The 15,519-nt window shown below is 49.3% G+C and overlaps 8 non-coding genes across 8 annotated transcripts; all 8 read left to right on the top strand.

The window, feature by feature from the left end:
• The first annotated feature begins 958 nt into the window (after nucleotides 1–958).
• On the top strand, nucleotides 959–1,149 carry LOC141207566 (U2 spliceosomal RNA). The gene has a single exon (XR_012277898.1). It is a non-coding gene; the product is annotated as a U2 spliceosomal RNA (small nuclear RNA).
• Nucleotides 1,150–2,264: 1,115 nt separating this feature from the next.
• On the top strand, nucleotides 2,265–2,455 carry LOC141207565 (U2 spliceosomal RNA). Its single transcript, XR_012277897.1, has one exon. It is a non-coding gene; the product is annotated as a U2 spliceosomal RNA (small nuclear RNA).
• A 1,118-nt stretch (nucleotides 2,456–3,573) lies between these two features.
• Nucleotides 3,574–3,764, top strand: LOC141207564 (U2 spliceosomal RNA). The gene has a single exon (XR_012277896.1). It is a non-coding gene; the product is annotated as a U2 spliceosomal RNA (small nuclear RNA).
• Nucleotides 3,765–4,879: 1,115 nt separating this feature from the next.
• LOC141207563 (U2 spliceosomal RNA) lies at nucleotides 4,880–5,070 on the top strand. The gene has a single exon (XR_012277895.1). It is a non-coding gene; the product is annotated as a U2 spliceosomal RNA (small nuclear RNA).
• Nucleotides 5,071–11,210: 6,140 nt separating this feature from the next.
• LOC141207222 (U2 spliceosomal RNA) lies at nucleotides 11,211–11,401 on the top strand. Its single transcript, XR_012277643.1, has one exon. It is a non-coding gene; the product is annotated as a U2 spliceosomal RNA (small nuclear RNA).
• Nucleotides 11,402–12,516: 1,115 nt separating this feature from the next.
• On the top strand, nucleotides 12,517–12,707 carry LOC141207561 (U2 spliceosomal RNA). The gene has a single exon (XR_012277893.1). It is a non-coding gene; the product is annotated as a U2 spliceosomal RNA (small nuclear RNA).
• Nucleotides 12,708–13,822: 1,115 nt separating this feature from the next.
• LOC141207560 (U2 spliceosomal RNA) lies at nucleotides 13,823–14,013 on the top strand. The gene has a single exon (XR_012277892.1). It is a non-coding gene; the product is annotated as a U2 spliceosomal RNA (small nuclear RNA).
• A 1,112-nt stretch (nucleotides 14,014–15,125) lies between these two features.
• LOC141207559 (U2 spliceosomal RNA) lies at nucleotides 15,126–15,316 on the top strand. The gene has a single exon (XR_012277891.1). It is a non-coding gene; the product is annotated as a U2 spliceosomal RNA (small nuclear RNA).
• The last annotated feature ends 203 nt before the right edge of the window (nucleotides 15,317–15,519 follow it).

Genomic DNA, 15,519 nt, shown 5'->3' with positions numbered 1-15,519 from the left:
TTTTGGTTCAACTTCAGCAACTGTGCATTGCATTGCCATGTAATGTGATGCAATGCTATCTTTCTAGCTCTCCCTTTTTACTTCCTTTTGGATAAACAGACATATTAGGCAAGCATTTTGGAGCTTTCACCTAAATAACTACAGGTGGTGAGATAAGCTGCACAATATAATTGACCTTTCAGTATATTGTTGCACACACACCATCTATTTAGCAAATGCCCTTGTTATCAACAGCAGCCTTTTAAACTCACCTGAGCTAACAGGTATGTGCGCTGGTTACTCTGCTGCGCTTAAAATTTCTTTTTTGGTTTGCTACAATGCCTTTTCTGAAACGTTGTCTCCTTCTGCTGGAACACTGACTTCTTTCATTTAATGCCTGCAGACTATAAAAGAGAACCCAACCCCAAAAGTTTGGTTGATTAGTCTGTGGCATTCTGTTAAACTGTTGCTTATGGCGGTCTCTGTGAGCTTCTCAGCGACATTCAGCCAGCCAGGTATCCTGCCTGCAGTAGATGGAATGTGGCAATGGAACGCTGGCTGCGCGTGTCATAATAGGCTCTGAGCCTTTATATACCTGTGCACAGCAGCAGCCACCTTCAGTCTGCTGCTGGACAGCCAGCAGCAGCAGCAGCAGGAGAGGTATGTAATCAGGAGCCCTCCTGCTAAGGGTAGACAGCTGCTCGTTCCACCCCACCCCCCGCCTTAATTGGTTCTCCTCCCTTCCAACGGTGTTGAGGCGGGTGGGAACAGCAGGGGGTGAAGGTGCTGTGTTTAAAGAGGTGGAGTTATGCAGATCTAAAACGCGTGGATTGCAGCAGCAGCAAGCCGAAAAGTGCAGGCATGTAAGGGATCTAGAGGTTGACAACATGTCTTCTTAACGGGAGTCCAGGAGCTCATCTCCACAAATGGACTTTTCAGGATCCTTGGGTGGCTCCGTAGTTTGAAACCAATTCTGGTTATCGCTTCTCGGCCTTTTGGCTAAGATCAAGTGTAGTATCTGTTCTTATCAGTTTAATATCTGATACGTCCCCTATCTGGGGACCATATATTAAATGGATTTTTAGAACAGGGAGATGGAAAAAGAGCTTGCTCTGTCCACTCCACGCATTGACCTGGTATTGCAGTATCTCCAGGACCGGTGCACCCCTTCTTTAATGCAGTTTCTAAAATCAGAAAGAATTGAATTCAATGTTTTTTGTTCATTTTGCTTGTTTGTCGGATTTTGGGATGGACTCTTTGGCTTTGCTTTTCTTCTCCTCATTGGATTTTTCATGTTCAAAGTTGCAGAAGCCAGATTACAAGCTCATTTTGGTTCAACTTCAGCAACTGTGCATTGCATTGCCATGTAATGTGATGCAATGCTATCTTTCTAGCTCTCCCTTTTTACTTCCTTTTGGATAAACAGACATATTAGGCAAGCATTTTGGAGCTTTCACCTAAATAACTACAGGTGGTGAGATAAGCTGCACAATATAATTGACCTTTCAGTATATTGTTGCACACACACCATCTATTTAGCAAATGCCCTTGTTATCAACAGCAGCCTTTTAAACTCACCTGAGCTAACAGGTATGTGCGCTGGTTACTCTGCTGCGCTTAAAATTTCTTTTTTGGTTTGCTACAATGCCTTTTCTGAAACGTTGTCTCCTTCTGCTGGAACACTGACTTCTTTCATTTAATGCCTGCAGACTATAAAAGAGAACCCAACCCAAAAAGTTTGGTTGATTAGTCTGTGGCATTCTGTTAAACTGTTGCTTATGGCGGTCTCTGTGAGCTTCTCAGCGACATTCAGCCAGCCAGGTATCCTGCCTGCAGTAGATGGAATGTGGCAATGGAACGCTGGCTGCGCGTGTCATAATAGGCTCTGAGCCTTTATATACCTGTGCACAGCAGCAGCCACCTTCAGTCTGCTGCTGGACAGCCAGCAGCAGCAGCAGCAGGAGAGGTATGTAATCAGGAGCCCTCCTGCTAAGGGTAGACAGCTGCTCGTTCCACCCCACCCCCCGCCTTAATTGGTTCTCCTCCCTTCCAACGGTGTTGAGGCGGGTGGGAACAGCAGGGGGTGAAGGTGCTGTGTTTAAAGAGGTGGAGTTATGCAGATCTAAAACGCGTGGATTGCAGCAGCAGCAAGCCGAAAAGTGCAGGCATGTAAGGGATCTAGAGGTTGACAACATGTCTTCTTAACGGGAGTCCAGGAGCTCATCTCCACAAATGGACTTTTCAGGATCCTTGGGTGGCTCCGTAGTTTGAAACCAATTCTGGTTATCGCTTCTCGGCCTTTTGGCTAAGATCAAGTGTAGTATCTGTTCTTATCAGTTTAATATCTGATACGTCCCCTATCTGGGGACCATATATTAAATGGATTTTTAGAACAGGGAGATGGAAAAAGAGCTTGCTCTGTCCACTCCACGCATTGACCTGGTATTGCAGTATCTCCAGGACCGGTGCACCCCTTCTTTAATGCAGTTTCTAAAATCAGAAAGAATTGAATTCAATGTTTTTTGTTCATTTTGCTTGTTTGTCGGATTTTGGGATGGACTCTTTGGCTTTGCTTTTCTTCTCCTCATTGGATTTTTCATGTTCAAAGTTGCAGAAGCCAGATTACAAGCTCATTTTGGTTCAACTTCAGCAACTGTGCATTGCATTGCCATGTAATGTGATGCAATGCTATCTTTCTAGCTCTCCCTTTTTACTTCCTTTTGGATAAACAGACATATTAGGCAAGCATTTTGGAGCTTTCACCTAAATAACTACAGGTGGTGAGATAAGCTGCACAATATAATTGACCTTTCAGTATATTGTTGCACACACACCATCTATTTAGCAAATGCCCTTGTTATCAACAGCAGCCTTTTCAACTCACCTGAGCTAACAGGTATGTGCGCTGGTTACTCTGCTGCGCTTAAAATTTCTTTTTTGGTTTGCTACAATGCCTTTTCTGAAACGTTGTCTCCTTCTGCTGGAACACTGACTTCTTTCATTTAATGCCTGCAGACTATAAAAGAGAACCCAACCCAAAAAGTTTGGTTGATTAGTCTGTGGCATTCTGTTAAACTGTTGCTTATGGCGGTCTCTGTGAGCTTCTCAGCGACATTCAGCCAGCCAGGTATCCTGCCTGCAGTAGATGGAATGTGGCAATGGAACGCTGGCTGCGCGTGTCATAATAGGCTCTGAGCCTTTATATACCTGTGCACAGCAGCAGCCACCTTCAGTCTGCTGCTGGACAGCCAGCAGCAGCAGCAGCAGCAGGAGAGGTATGTAATCAGGAGCCCTCCTGCTAAGGGTAGACAGCTGCTCGTTCCACCCCACCCCCCGCCTTAATTGGTTCTCCTCCCTTCCAACGGTGTTGAGGCGGGTGGGAACAGCAGGGGGTGAAGGTGCTGTGTTTAAAGAGGTGGAGTTATGCAGATCTAAAACGCGTGGATTGCAGCAGCAGCAAGCCGAAAAGTGCAGGCATGTAAGGGATCTAGAGGTTGACAACATGTCTTCTTAACGGGAGTCCAGGAGCTCATCTCCACAAATGGACTTTTCAGGATCCTTGGGTGGCTCCGTAGTTTGAAACCAATTCTGGTTATCGCTTCTCGGCCTTTTGGCTAAGATCAAGTGTAGTATCTGTTCTTATCAGTTTAATATCTGATACGTCCCCTATCTGGGGACCATATATTAAATGGATTTTTAGAACAGGGAGATGGAAAAAGAGCTTGCTCTGTCCACTCCACGCATTGACCTGGTATTGCAGTATCTCCAGGACCGGTGCACCCCTTCTTTAATGCAGTTTCTAAAATCAGAAAGAATTGAATTCAATGTTTTTTGTTCATTTTGCTTGTTTGTCGGATTTTGGGATGGACTCTTTGGCTTTGCTTTTCTTCTCCTCATTGGATTTTTCATGTTCAAAGTTGCAGAAGCCAGATTACAAGCTCATTTTGGTTCAACTTCAGCAACTGTGCATTGCATTGCCATGTAATGTGATGCAATGCTATCTTTCTAGCTCTCCCTTTTTACTTCCTTTTGGATAAACAGACATATTAGGCAAGCATTTTGGAGCTTTCACCTAAATAACTACAGGTGGTGAGATAAGCTGCACAATATAATTGACCTTTCAGTATATTGTTGCACACACACCATCTATTTAGCAAATGCCCTTGTTATCAACAGCAGCCTTTTAAACTCACCTGAGCTAACAGGTATGTGCGCTGGTTACTCTGCTGCGCTTAAAATTTCTTTTTTGGTTTGCTACAATGCCTTTTCTGAAACGTTGTCTCCTTCTGCTGGAACACTGACTTCTTTCATTTAATGCCTGCAGACTATAAAAGAGAACCCAACCCAAAAAGTTTGGTTGATTAGTCTGTGGCATTCTGTTAAACTGTTGCTTATGGCGGTCTCTGTGAGCTTCTCAGCGACATTCAGCCAGCCAGGTATCCTGCCTGCAGTAGATGGAATGTGGCAATGGAACGCTGGCTGCGCGTGTCATAATAGGCTCTGAGCCTTTATATACCTGTGCACAGCAGCAGCCACCTTCAGTCTGCTGCTGGACAGCCAGCAGCAGCAGCAGCAGGAGAGGTATGTAATCAGGAGCCCTCCTGCTAAGGGTAGACAGCTGCTCGTTCCACCCCACCCCCCGCCTTAATTGGTTCTCCTCCCTTCCAACGGTGTTGAGGCGGGTGGGAACAGCAGGGGGTGAAGGTGCTGTGTTTAAAGAGGTGGAGTTATGCAGATCTAAAACGCGTGGATTGCAGCAGCAGCAAGCCGAAAAGTGCAGGCATGTAAGGGATCTAGAGGTTGACAACATGTCTTCTTAACGGGAGTCCAGGAGCTCATCTCCACAAATGGACTTTTCAGGATCCTTGGGTGGCTCCGTAGTTTGAAACCAATTCTGGTTATCGCTTCTCGGCCTTTTGGCTAAGATCAAGTGTAGTATCTGTTCTTATCAGTTTAATATCTGATACGTCCCCTATCTGGGGACCATATATTAAATGGATTTTTAGAACAGGGAGATGGAAAAAGAGCTTGCTCTGTCCACTCCACGCATTGACCTGGTATTGCAGTATCTCCAGGACCGGTGCACCCCTTCTTTAATGCAGTTTCTAAAATCAGAAAGAATTGAATTCAATGTTTTTTGTTCATTTTGCTTGTTTGTCGGATTTTGGGATGGACTCTTTGGCTTTGCTTTTCTTCTCCTCATTGGATTTTTCATGTTCAAAGTTGCAGAAGCCAGATTACAAGCTCATTTTGGTTCAACTTCAGCAACTGTGCATTGCATTGCCATGTAATGTGATGCAATGCTATTGTAGCACCCTGAGGATTCGGCTGCTACAGCGGTATTGCACCTCAACCCAGAGGTGTGATATTCCACTCCCGGGTAAGGATGGAGTGTGGAACTGAGCTCGGTAGGCTGCATGCACTACACACATCCCATTTCCGGGGAACAGGCCGACGGTACTCCCACTTAGAAATGTGCAGGTACGACCGAGTCTGTTCCTGGCTGGGGTGGGAGGGGGGTGGTACATCCCATGTAGTGTAGGGGCAGATAGGGGGAGCAGCCTGGGTAAAAATAGGAGCTCATTGGGTGCTGGTCACCTGAGCTCACACACAGAGAGTGTATATAAGGTGGGCACCAACAAAGAACAGGGTCAGATGCAGAGAACAAGTCAGTTGGAGACAGCAAGACAGCTGCAGAGGAGCAGACAGCAAGCAGAGAGGAAGTCAGCCTGCAGCAAGGGAGAAAAGAGAGAGACCCAGAGGAACAGAAGAGAGGACTCTAAGATCCCAACTAAAATCCCCGGGTGAAGAGTCGGCATCAGGGTACCGGAACCCAAGCTGGTGGGGGTAAAAACATTCCCCAGCCAGAGACCGGAGACCGTGGGCAGCGTTTGCCACGGTCACCCACCACATCCACCCCGAAGGCACACCACATGAAGGGTCAGGGAACCCAGGGCCAAGGGTGTCCCAACAGAAGGCCCGAGGGAGCTGGACCTAGGTGGATCACTGGTGGGGACGGCCAGAGAACGGGACAGAAGGAGAGCTCAGGGCCACGCTCCGGACTTGTTTGGGGGTTGGCTGGATCCAGGACCTGGTGGACGCAGCACGGCTCGGGTGGTCACTCGAAGCTGGAGTGACCAGTACAACATCTGCAGTAAGTAAACACCCTTAACTGCACAACCCGACTCTGTCTTCACTGCCGTCTGCACTGCACCACCACAACCCCCATCCTCTGCACCTGTCCCCTCTGAGGCTATACCCCTCCCGTTGGGGGTTATACCATCACAAGCTGCACCTACACCATCAGCCTCAGCGGACCCTGCTGCAGCGGCGGCCATAGTGACCGCAATACAACGGGTGGCGTAGTCGACATTAAGAACTTATTAACATCTGTAGGACTGCCACATACAACTGAGTTTGACACCCTGGGCACGGACCGGGTCATAGCCACTCGGAGACTACAACCCCCATCTGATCCGGCTCCGGATATTCCCATAAAGAATATGGCCCAGGGGGCGCGTCAACTTTGGCGTAGTCGGCAGGATTACGTGCCCGCAACACCCGGGTACTGCGTGCCTGAAGAAAAGTGCAAGTTTACCTCAGAAAGAAGTCTCCCGCCGGTTCCGGAGGGTCCACGCCATCGGACCCCATCACAGGTCGTTTCCCGCCGATTGTCCGCCATTTCCAGCTTGTTCCCGCCATCTGCAGGGTTTCCCGCCACTGGGCGACGCTTCCCGCCAAATCCGAAGATTTCCCGCCTTGGAAGAGCAGCGGACGCCATTATGGGCGTGCCAAAGGAGGGCAAGAGGCCGCCTCCCATCGTGGGCCAGGACAGAAAATGGCGCCAAAAGTGGAAACCGCCCCCACCAACAGAGACTGTGATGCTAGAGGTGTCTGTCAGCGTGAAAGAACCGCCCCTGGAGCTGACAGTCACCCAGTGGCCCCGGGACCGCCCTCGAAGTGGGAGGAGACGAAAGAAAAGAACGAAGATGGGTACCGCCTGGAGCAGTCTGGAGCGAGCGCACCCGGAGGCAAGAAGTCTAACGAGGAGTAGCGGAGAAGCTTACCCGGATATGGAGAGAAAGCAGAACAGCACCGGCCCGCTGGCCAGGAGTCTGCTAAAGACCGAGGAAGGAGAGCAGAGCAGCACCGGCCCGCTGGCCAGGAGCCTGCTGGAGGAAGAGCAGAGCAGCACCGACCCGTTGGTCAGGAGCCTGCTAGACACCACGACCCCACTAGGCCTAGTGGAGGTCCTTGCACAGCTCCCCCGAGACCGGGAGTGTGCACAGACTGCCCTGGAGGGCCTCGCACGGAGGATGGCCCGGGTACAGCGCGAGATATTGGCGGAATGGAGCCGAGAGATGGCCCAGCAAACCAAGGCCCGGAGCACGCCAGCCAAGATGAGGAGACAGACCGCCTCTGAGGATGGCGCGGGAGGACCCAAGGTCGGAGACGGCGCCGAGAAGGGAGCCGAACGCATGGAGGCAGGTAAAGGGGACGCCTATACCCCAAGCCGTGAAACCGCCCACCTGCCCCAGCTCCCCGTCGCAGAGCCCGAAAGTCCCCCTGCTGTGCCCGTAGCCGCCATGTCACCGCTATGGACTAGGCCCCGACCGGAAGCCGCCGCAGCGACCCCTGTGACGTCACGCGCCTCGACCCGGAGCGTGACAAAGCAGGAAATACCACCAGCCTGGTCGCAAGGCCTAGTACCCCCGGGCGCCGCATCACCAACAGCGCCCCCTACCTCCGCGGAGCCTCCGGCCTGGTCACAAGGCCAGGTAGCCCAGGGCGCCGCCGTATTAACGGTGCCCTTCACCTTCCAGGTGCCCCAGGCCTGGCCGCAAGGCCTGGGCAACCCGGGCGCCACCACCACCGCGCCCGCGCCCGTAAAACCAAGGGTGCCGCGTCTGGGAGAGGACTTGTTTGCCCAGCACACGTGGCCGGACGGGCAGCCTTTCATCTGGCCCCAGAAGTATTACGAACTGGAGCACCAGAGGAGGGTTGGGGCCATGTGTGCACCCCTGATTCCGGCTCCGAAGCCCGTAATAAGGATCTCGCCCCCGCTAGCGGAAGCGCAGTTTGAGTGGGACCCCACCGGAGAAGACCTAATGGGGTTCACTCAGGAAACCCGGGCAGCTGCAGCGGAGCGTGCTGAGTGTTGCCGACAGCAGCTCGAGGAGTTCGCAAGGGAGCGGAGAGAGAGGCGGGTCCGAGAACAACAGGCCCAAATAAGGAGCGCCGAGCAGAAGAGCCGGACCAGGAGGGACCCCCGTGCAGCGCACAGTCCCCGTACCACCGGGACTGTAATAAAGTTCAACCAGCAGCATGGGTGGGGCTTCATTAGAGACAACAACACCCCCGGCGACGTCTTTGTCACGCGCAGAGACGTGGAGTCCCATCTGCCGGAGGGGCACAGAGGTCGTGACCTCTACATCGGAGACGAGGTCACCTTCACCCGGCACAAGTGTGCCAAAGGACCTTACGCCCTCCACGTACACCGCCTGACGGAGGAGGAGTTGCGGTGCGAGGAGGAGGAGCAAGAGGACCCGGACGGGTCTGAAGTTACAACCAGCTATAAGCAAAGAGCAGGAGGAAGACGCCGTTGAGTGCGGCAGAGCAGTGATGTAAATAGTTACCCGACCGGGTATCAAAGAGACTGTTGCAACATATATATAGTCCCCGTTGGGACCAGCTGAGTGCAACATATATATAGTCCCCGTTGGGACCAGCTGAGTGAACTGTTTACCCGTTAACCCCTTAATCCCACAGGCTGAGGACTGTGAGCAGCCATTCCCTTCCCTCTACCTGGCCGAGGACTGAGAGCGGCCAACTTCCCTGTATATAGTTGCGCTTCCTAAAGCGCCCCCTACCGGTTTTAGAGGAAAAACCATTTTTCTAAGAGACTGTCGCACTTTTCCCGGACACACGTTGCACAGTGTCCGGAGGAGGAACCTGAAACAAGAGACGACGAGAATGTTTATATGAAAAGTTTTATATATATATAATGTTTTATATGTTTTATTATGTTTATATGAAAAGAAAAAAATTGTATGTTTTGGTGTTGTTTTATGTCTTACAGCCCGAGGACGTGCTGTGATTTACCAGGGGGGAATGTAGCACCCTGAGGATTCGGCTGCTACAGGGGTATTGCACCTCAACCCAGAGGTGTGATATTCCACTCCCGGGTAAGGATGGAGTGTGGAACTGAGCTCGGTAGGCTGCATGCACTACACACATCCCATTTCCGGGGAACAGGCCGACGGTACTCCCACTTAGAAATGTGCAGGTACGACCGAGTCTGTTCCTGGCTGGAGTGGGAGGGGGGTGGTACATCCCATGTAGTGTAGGGGCAGATAGGGGGAGCAGCCTGGGTAAAGATAGGAGCTCATTGGGTGCTGGTCACCTGAGCTCACACATAGAGGGTGTATATAAGGTGGGCACCAACAAAGAACAGGGTCAGATGCAGAGAACAAGTCAGTTGGAGACAGCAAGACAGCTGCAGAGGAGCAGACAGCAAGCAGAGAGGAAGTCAGCCTGCAGCAAGGGAGAAAAGAGAGAGACCCAGAGGAACAGAAGAGAGGACTCTAAGATCCCAACTAAAATCCCCGGGTGAAGAGTCGGCATCAGGGTACCGGAACCCAAGCTGGTGGGGGTAAAAACATTCCCCAGCCAGAGACCGGAGACCGTGGGCAGCGTTTGCCACGGTCACCCACCACATCCACCCCGAAGGCACACCACATGAAGGGTCAGGGAACCCAGGGCCAAGGGTGTCCCAACAGAAGGCCCGAGGGAGCTGGACCTAGGTGGATCACTGGTGGGGACGGCCAGAGAACGGGACAGAAGGAGAGCTCAGGGCCACGCTCCGGACTTGTTTGGGGGTTGGCTGGATCCAGGACCTGGTGGACGCAGCACGGCTCGGGTGGTCACTCGAAGCTGGAGTGACCAGTACAACATCTGCAGTAAGTAAACACCCTTAACTGCACAACCCGACTCTGTCTTCACTGCCGTCTGCACTGCACCACCACAACCCCCATCCTCTGCACCTGTCCCCTCTGAGGCTATACCCCTCCCGTTGGGGGTTATACCATCACAAGCTGCACCTACACCATCAGCCTCAGCGGACCCTGCTGCAGCGGCGGCCATAGTGACCGCAATACAACGGGTGGCGTAGTCGACATTAAGAACTTATTAACATCTGTAGGACTGCCACATACAACTGAGTTTGACACCCTGGGCACGGACCGGGTCATAGCCACTCGGAGACTACAACCCCCATCTGATCCGGCTCCGGATATTCCCATAAAGAATATGGCCCAGGGGGCGCGTCACTATCTTTCTAGCTCTCCCTTTTTACTTCCTTTTGGATAAACAGACATATTAGGCAAGCATTTTGGAGCTTTCACCTAAATAACTACAGGTGGTGAGATAAGCTGCACAATATAATTGACCTTTCAGTATATTGTTGCACACACACCATCTATTTAGCAAATGCCCTTGTTATCAACAGCAGCCTTTTAAACTCACCTGAGCTAACAGGTATGTGCGCTGGTTACTCTGCTGCGCTTAAAATTTCTTTTTTGGTTTGCTACAATGCCTTTTCTGAAACGTTGTCTCCTTCTGCTGGAACACTGACTTCTTTCATTTAATGCCTGCAGACTATAAAAGAGAACCCAACCCAAAAAGTTTGGTTGATTAGTCTGTGGCATTCTGTTAAACTGTTGCTTATGGCGGTCTCTGTGAGCTTCTCAGCGACATTCAGCCAGCCAGGTATCCTGCCTGCAGTAGATGGAATGTTGCAATGGAACGCTGGCTGCGCGTGTCATAATAGGCTCTGAGCCTTTATATACCTGTGCACAGCAGCAGCCACCTTCAGTCTGCTGCTGGACAGCCAGCAGCAGCAGCAGCAGGAGAGGTATGTAATCAGGAGCCCTCCTGCTAAGGGTAGACAGCTGCTCGTTCCACCCCACCCCCCGCCTTAATTGGTTCTCCTCCCTTCCAACGGTGTTGAGGCGGGTGGGAACAGCAGGGGGTGAAGGTGCTGTGTTTAAAGAGTTGGAGTTATGCAGATCTAAAACGCGTGGATTGCAGCAGCAGCAAGCCGAAAAGTGCAGGCATGTAAGGGATCTAGAGGTTGACAACATGTCTTCTTAACGGGAGTCCAGGAGCTCATCTCCACAAATGGACTTTTCAGGATCCTTGGGTGGCTCCGTAGTTTGAAACCAATTCTGGTTATCGCTTCTCGGCCTTTTGGCTAAGATCAAGTGTAGTATCTGTTCTTATCAGTTTAATATCTGATACGTCCCCTATCTGGGGACCATATATTAAATGGATTTTTAGAACAGGGAGATGGAAAAAGAGCTTTCTCTGTCCACTCCACGCATTGACCTGGTATTGCAGTATCTCCAGGACCGGTGCACCCCTTCTTTAATGCAGTTTCTAAAATCAGAAAGAATTGAATTCAATGTTTTTTGTTCATTTTGCTTGTTTGTCGGATTTTGGGATGGACTCTTTGGCTTTGCTTTTCTTCTCCTCATTGGATTTTTCATGTTCAAAGTTGCAGAAGCCAGATTACAAGCTCATTTTGGTTGAACTTCAGCAACTGTGCATTGCATTGCCATGTAATGTGATGCAATGCTATCTTTCTAGCTCTCCCTTTTTACTTCCTTTTGGATAAACAGACATATTAGGCAAGCATTTTGGAGCTTTCACCTAAATAACTACAGGTGGTGAGATAAGCTGCACAATATAATTGACCTTTCAGTATATTGTTGCTCACACACCATCTATTTAGCAAATGCCCTTGTTATCAACAGCAGCCTTTTAAACTCACCTGAGCTAACAGGTATGTGCGCTGGTTACTCTGCTGCGCTTAAAATTTCTTTTTTGGTTTGCTACAATGCCTTTTCTGAAACGTTGTCTCCTTCTGCTGGAACACTGACTTCTTTCATTTAATGCCTGCAGACTATAAAAGAGAACCCAACCCAAAAAGTTTGGTTGATTAGTCTGTGGCATTCTGTTAAACTGTTGCTTATGGCGGTCTCTGTGAGCTTCTCAGCGACATTCAGCCAGCCAGGTATCCTGCCTGCAGTAGATGGAATGTGGCAATGGAACGCTGGCTGCGCGTGTCATAATAGGCTCTGAGCCTTTATATACCTGTGCACAGCAGCAGCCACCTTCAGTCTGCTGCTGGACAGCCAGCAGCAGCAGCAGCAGGAGAGGTATGTAATCAGGAGCCCTCCTGCTAAGGGTAGACAGCTGCTCGTTCCACCCCACCCCCCGCCTTAATTGGTTCTCCTCCCTTCCAACGGTGTTGAGGCGGGTGGGAACAGCAGGGGGTGAAGGTGCTGTGTTTAAAGAGGTGGAGTTATGCAGATCTAAAACGCGTGGATTGCAGCAGCAGCAAGCCGAAAAGTGCAGGCATGTAAGGGATCTAGAGGTTGACAACATGTCTTCTTAACGGGAGTCCAGGAGCTCATCTCCACAAATGGACTTTTCAGGATCCTTGGGTGGCTCCGTAGTTTGAAACCAATTCTGGTTATCGCTTCTCGGCCTTTTGGCTAAGATCAAGTGTAGTATCTGTTCTTATCAGTTTAATATCTGATACGTCCCCTATCTGGGGACCATATATTAAATGGATTTTTAGAACAGGGAGATGGAAAAAGAGCTTGCTCTGTCCACTCCACGCATTGACCTGGTATTGCAGTATCTCCAGGACCGGTGCACCCCTTCTTTAATGCAGTTTCTAAAATCAGAAAGAATTGAATTCAATGTTTTTTGTTCATTTTGCTTGTTTGTCGGATTTTGGGATGGACTCTTTGGCTTTGCTTTTCTTCTCCTCATTGGATTTTTCATGTTCAAAGTTGCAGAAGCCAGATTACAAGCTCATTTTGGTTCAACTTCAGCAACTGTGCATTGCATTGCCATGTAATGTGATGCAATGCTATCTTTCTAGCTCTCCCTTTTTACTTCCTTTTGGATAAACAGACATATTAGGCAAGCATTTTGGAGCTTTCACCTAAATAACTACAGGTGGTGAGATAAGCTGCACAATATAATTGACCTTTCAGTATATTGTTGCACACACACCATCTATTTAGCAAATGCCCTTGTTATCAACAGCAGCCTTTTAAACTCACCTGAGCTAACAGGTATGTGCGCTGGTTACTCTGCTGCGCTTAAAATTTCTTTTTTGGTTTGCTACAATGCCTTTTCTGAAATGTTGTCTCCTTCTGCTGGAACACTGACTTCTTTCATTTAATGCCTGCAGACTATAAAAGAGAACCCAACCCAAAAAGTTTGGTTGATTAGTCTGTGGCATTCTGTTAAACTGTTGCTTATGGCAGTCTCTGTGAGCTTCTCAGCGACATTCAGCCAGCCAGGTATCCTGCCTGCAGTAGATGGAATGTGGCAATGGAACGCTGGCTGCGCGTGTCATAATAGGCTCTGAGCCTTTATATACCTGTGCACAGCAGCAGCCACCTTCAGTCTGCTGCTGGACAGCCAGCAGCAGCAGCAGCAGGAGAGGTATGTAATCAGGAGCCCTCCTGCTAAGGGTAGACAGCTGCTCGTTCCACCCCACCCCCCGCCTTAATTGGTTCTCCTCCCTTCCAACGGTGTTGAGGCGGGTGGGAACAGCAGGGGGTGAAGGTGCTGTGTTTAAAGAGGTGGAGTTATGCAGATCTAAAACGCGTGGATTGCAGCAGCAGCAAGCCGAAAAGTGCAGGCATGTAAGGGATCTAGAGGTTGACAACATGTCTTCTTAACGGGAGTCCAGGAGCTCATCTCCACAAATGGACTTTTCAGGATCCTTGGGTGGCTCCGTAGTTTGAAACCAATTCTGGTTATCGCTTCTCGGCCTTTTGGCTAAGATCAAGTGTAGTATCTGTTCTTATCAGTTTAATATCTGATACGTCCCCTATCTGGGGACCATATATTAAATGGATTTTTAGAACAGGGAGATGGAAAAAGAGCTTGCTCTGTCCACTCCACGCATTGACCTGGTATTGCAGTATCTCCAGGACCGGTGCACCCCTTCTTTAATGCAGTTTCTAAAATCAGAAAGAATTGAATTCAATGTTTTTTGTTCATTTTGCTTGTTTGTCGGATTTTGGGATGGACTCTTTGGCTTTGCTTTTCTTCTCCTCATTGGATTTTTCATGTTCAAAGTTGCAGAAGCCAGATTACAAGCTCATTTTGGTTCAACTTCAGCAACTGTGCATTGCATTGCCATGTAATGTGATGCAATGCTATCTTTCTAGCTCTCCCTTTTTACTTCCTTTTGGATAAACAGACATATTAGGCAAGCATTTTGGAGCTTTCACCTAAATAACTACAGGTGGTGAGATAAGCTGCACAATATAATTGACCTTTCAGTATATTGTTGCACACACACCATCTATTTAGCAAATGCCCTTGTTATCAACAGCAGCCTTTTAAACTCACCTGAGCTAACAGGTATGTGCGCTGGTTACTCTGCTGCGCTTAAAATTTCTTTTTTGGTTTGCTACAATGCCTTTTCTGAAACGTTGTCTCCTTCTGCTGGAACACTGACTTCTTTCATTTAATGCCTGCAGACTATAAAAGAGAACCCAACCCAAAAAGTTTGGTTGATTAGTCTGTGGCATTCTGTTAAACTGTTGCTTATGGCAGTCTCTGTGAGCTTCTCAGCGACATTCAGCCAGCCAGGTATCCTGCCTGCAGTAGATGGAATGTGGCAATGGAACGCTGGCTGCGCGTGTCATAATAGGCTCTGAGCCTTTATATACCTGTGCACAGCAGCAGCCACCTTCAGTCTGCTGCTGGACAGCCAGCAGCAGCAGCAGGAGAGGTATGTAATCAGGAGCCCTCCTGCTAAGGGTAGACAGCTGCTCGTTCCACCCCACCCCCCGCCTTAATTGGTTCTCCTCCCTTCCAACGGTGTTGAGGCGGGTGGGAACAGCAGGGGGTGAAGGTGCTGTGTTTAAAGAGGTGGAGTTATGCAGATCTAAAACGCGTGGATTGCAGCAGCAGCAAGCCGAAAAGTGCAGGCATGTAAGGGATCTAGAGGTTGACAACATGTCTTCTTAACGGGAGTCCAGGAGCTCATCTCCACAAATGGACTTTTCAGGATCCTTGGGTGGCTCCGTAGTTTGAAACCAATTCTGGTTATCGCTTCTCGGCCTTTTGGCTAAGATCAAGTGTAGTATCTGTTCTTATCAGTTTAATATCTGATACGTCCCCTATCTGGGGACCATATATTAAATGGATTTTTAGAACAGGGAGATGGAAAAAGAGCTTGCTCTGTCCACTCCACGCATTGACCTGGTATTGCAGTATCTCCAGGACCGGTGCACCCCTTCTTTAATGCAGTTTCTAAAATCAGAAAGAATTGAATTCAATGTTTTTTGTTCATTTTGCTTGTTTGTCGGATTTTGGGATGGACTCTATGGCTTTGCTTTTCTTCTCCTCATTGGATTTTTCATGTTCAAAGTTGCAGAAGCCAGATTACAAGCTCATTTTGGTTCAACTTCAGCAACTGTGCATTGCATTGCCATGTAATGT

Source organism: Phyllobates terribilis, unplaced genomic scaffold, assembly GCF_046119375.1.
Source record: "Phyllobates terribilis strain yellow unplaced genomic scaffold, ASM4611937v1 Scaffold_160__1_contigs__length_4322635, whole genome shotgun sequence".
In the NCBI taxonomy this organism is placed as follows: Eukaryota; Metazoa; Chordata; class Amphibia; order Anura; family Dendrobatidae; genus Phyllobates; species Phyllobates terribilis.
The sequence above is the reverse complement of the archived record's forward strand: the minus strand, read 5'-3'. Positions and strand labels throughout refer to the sequence as shown.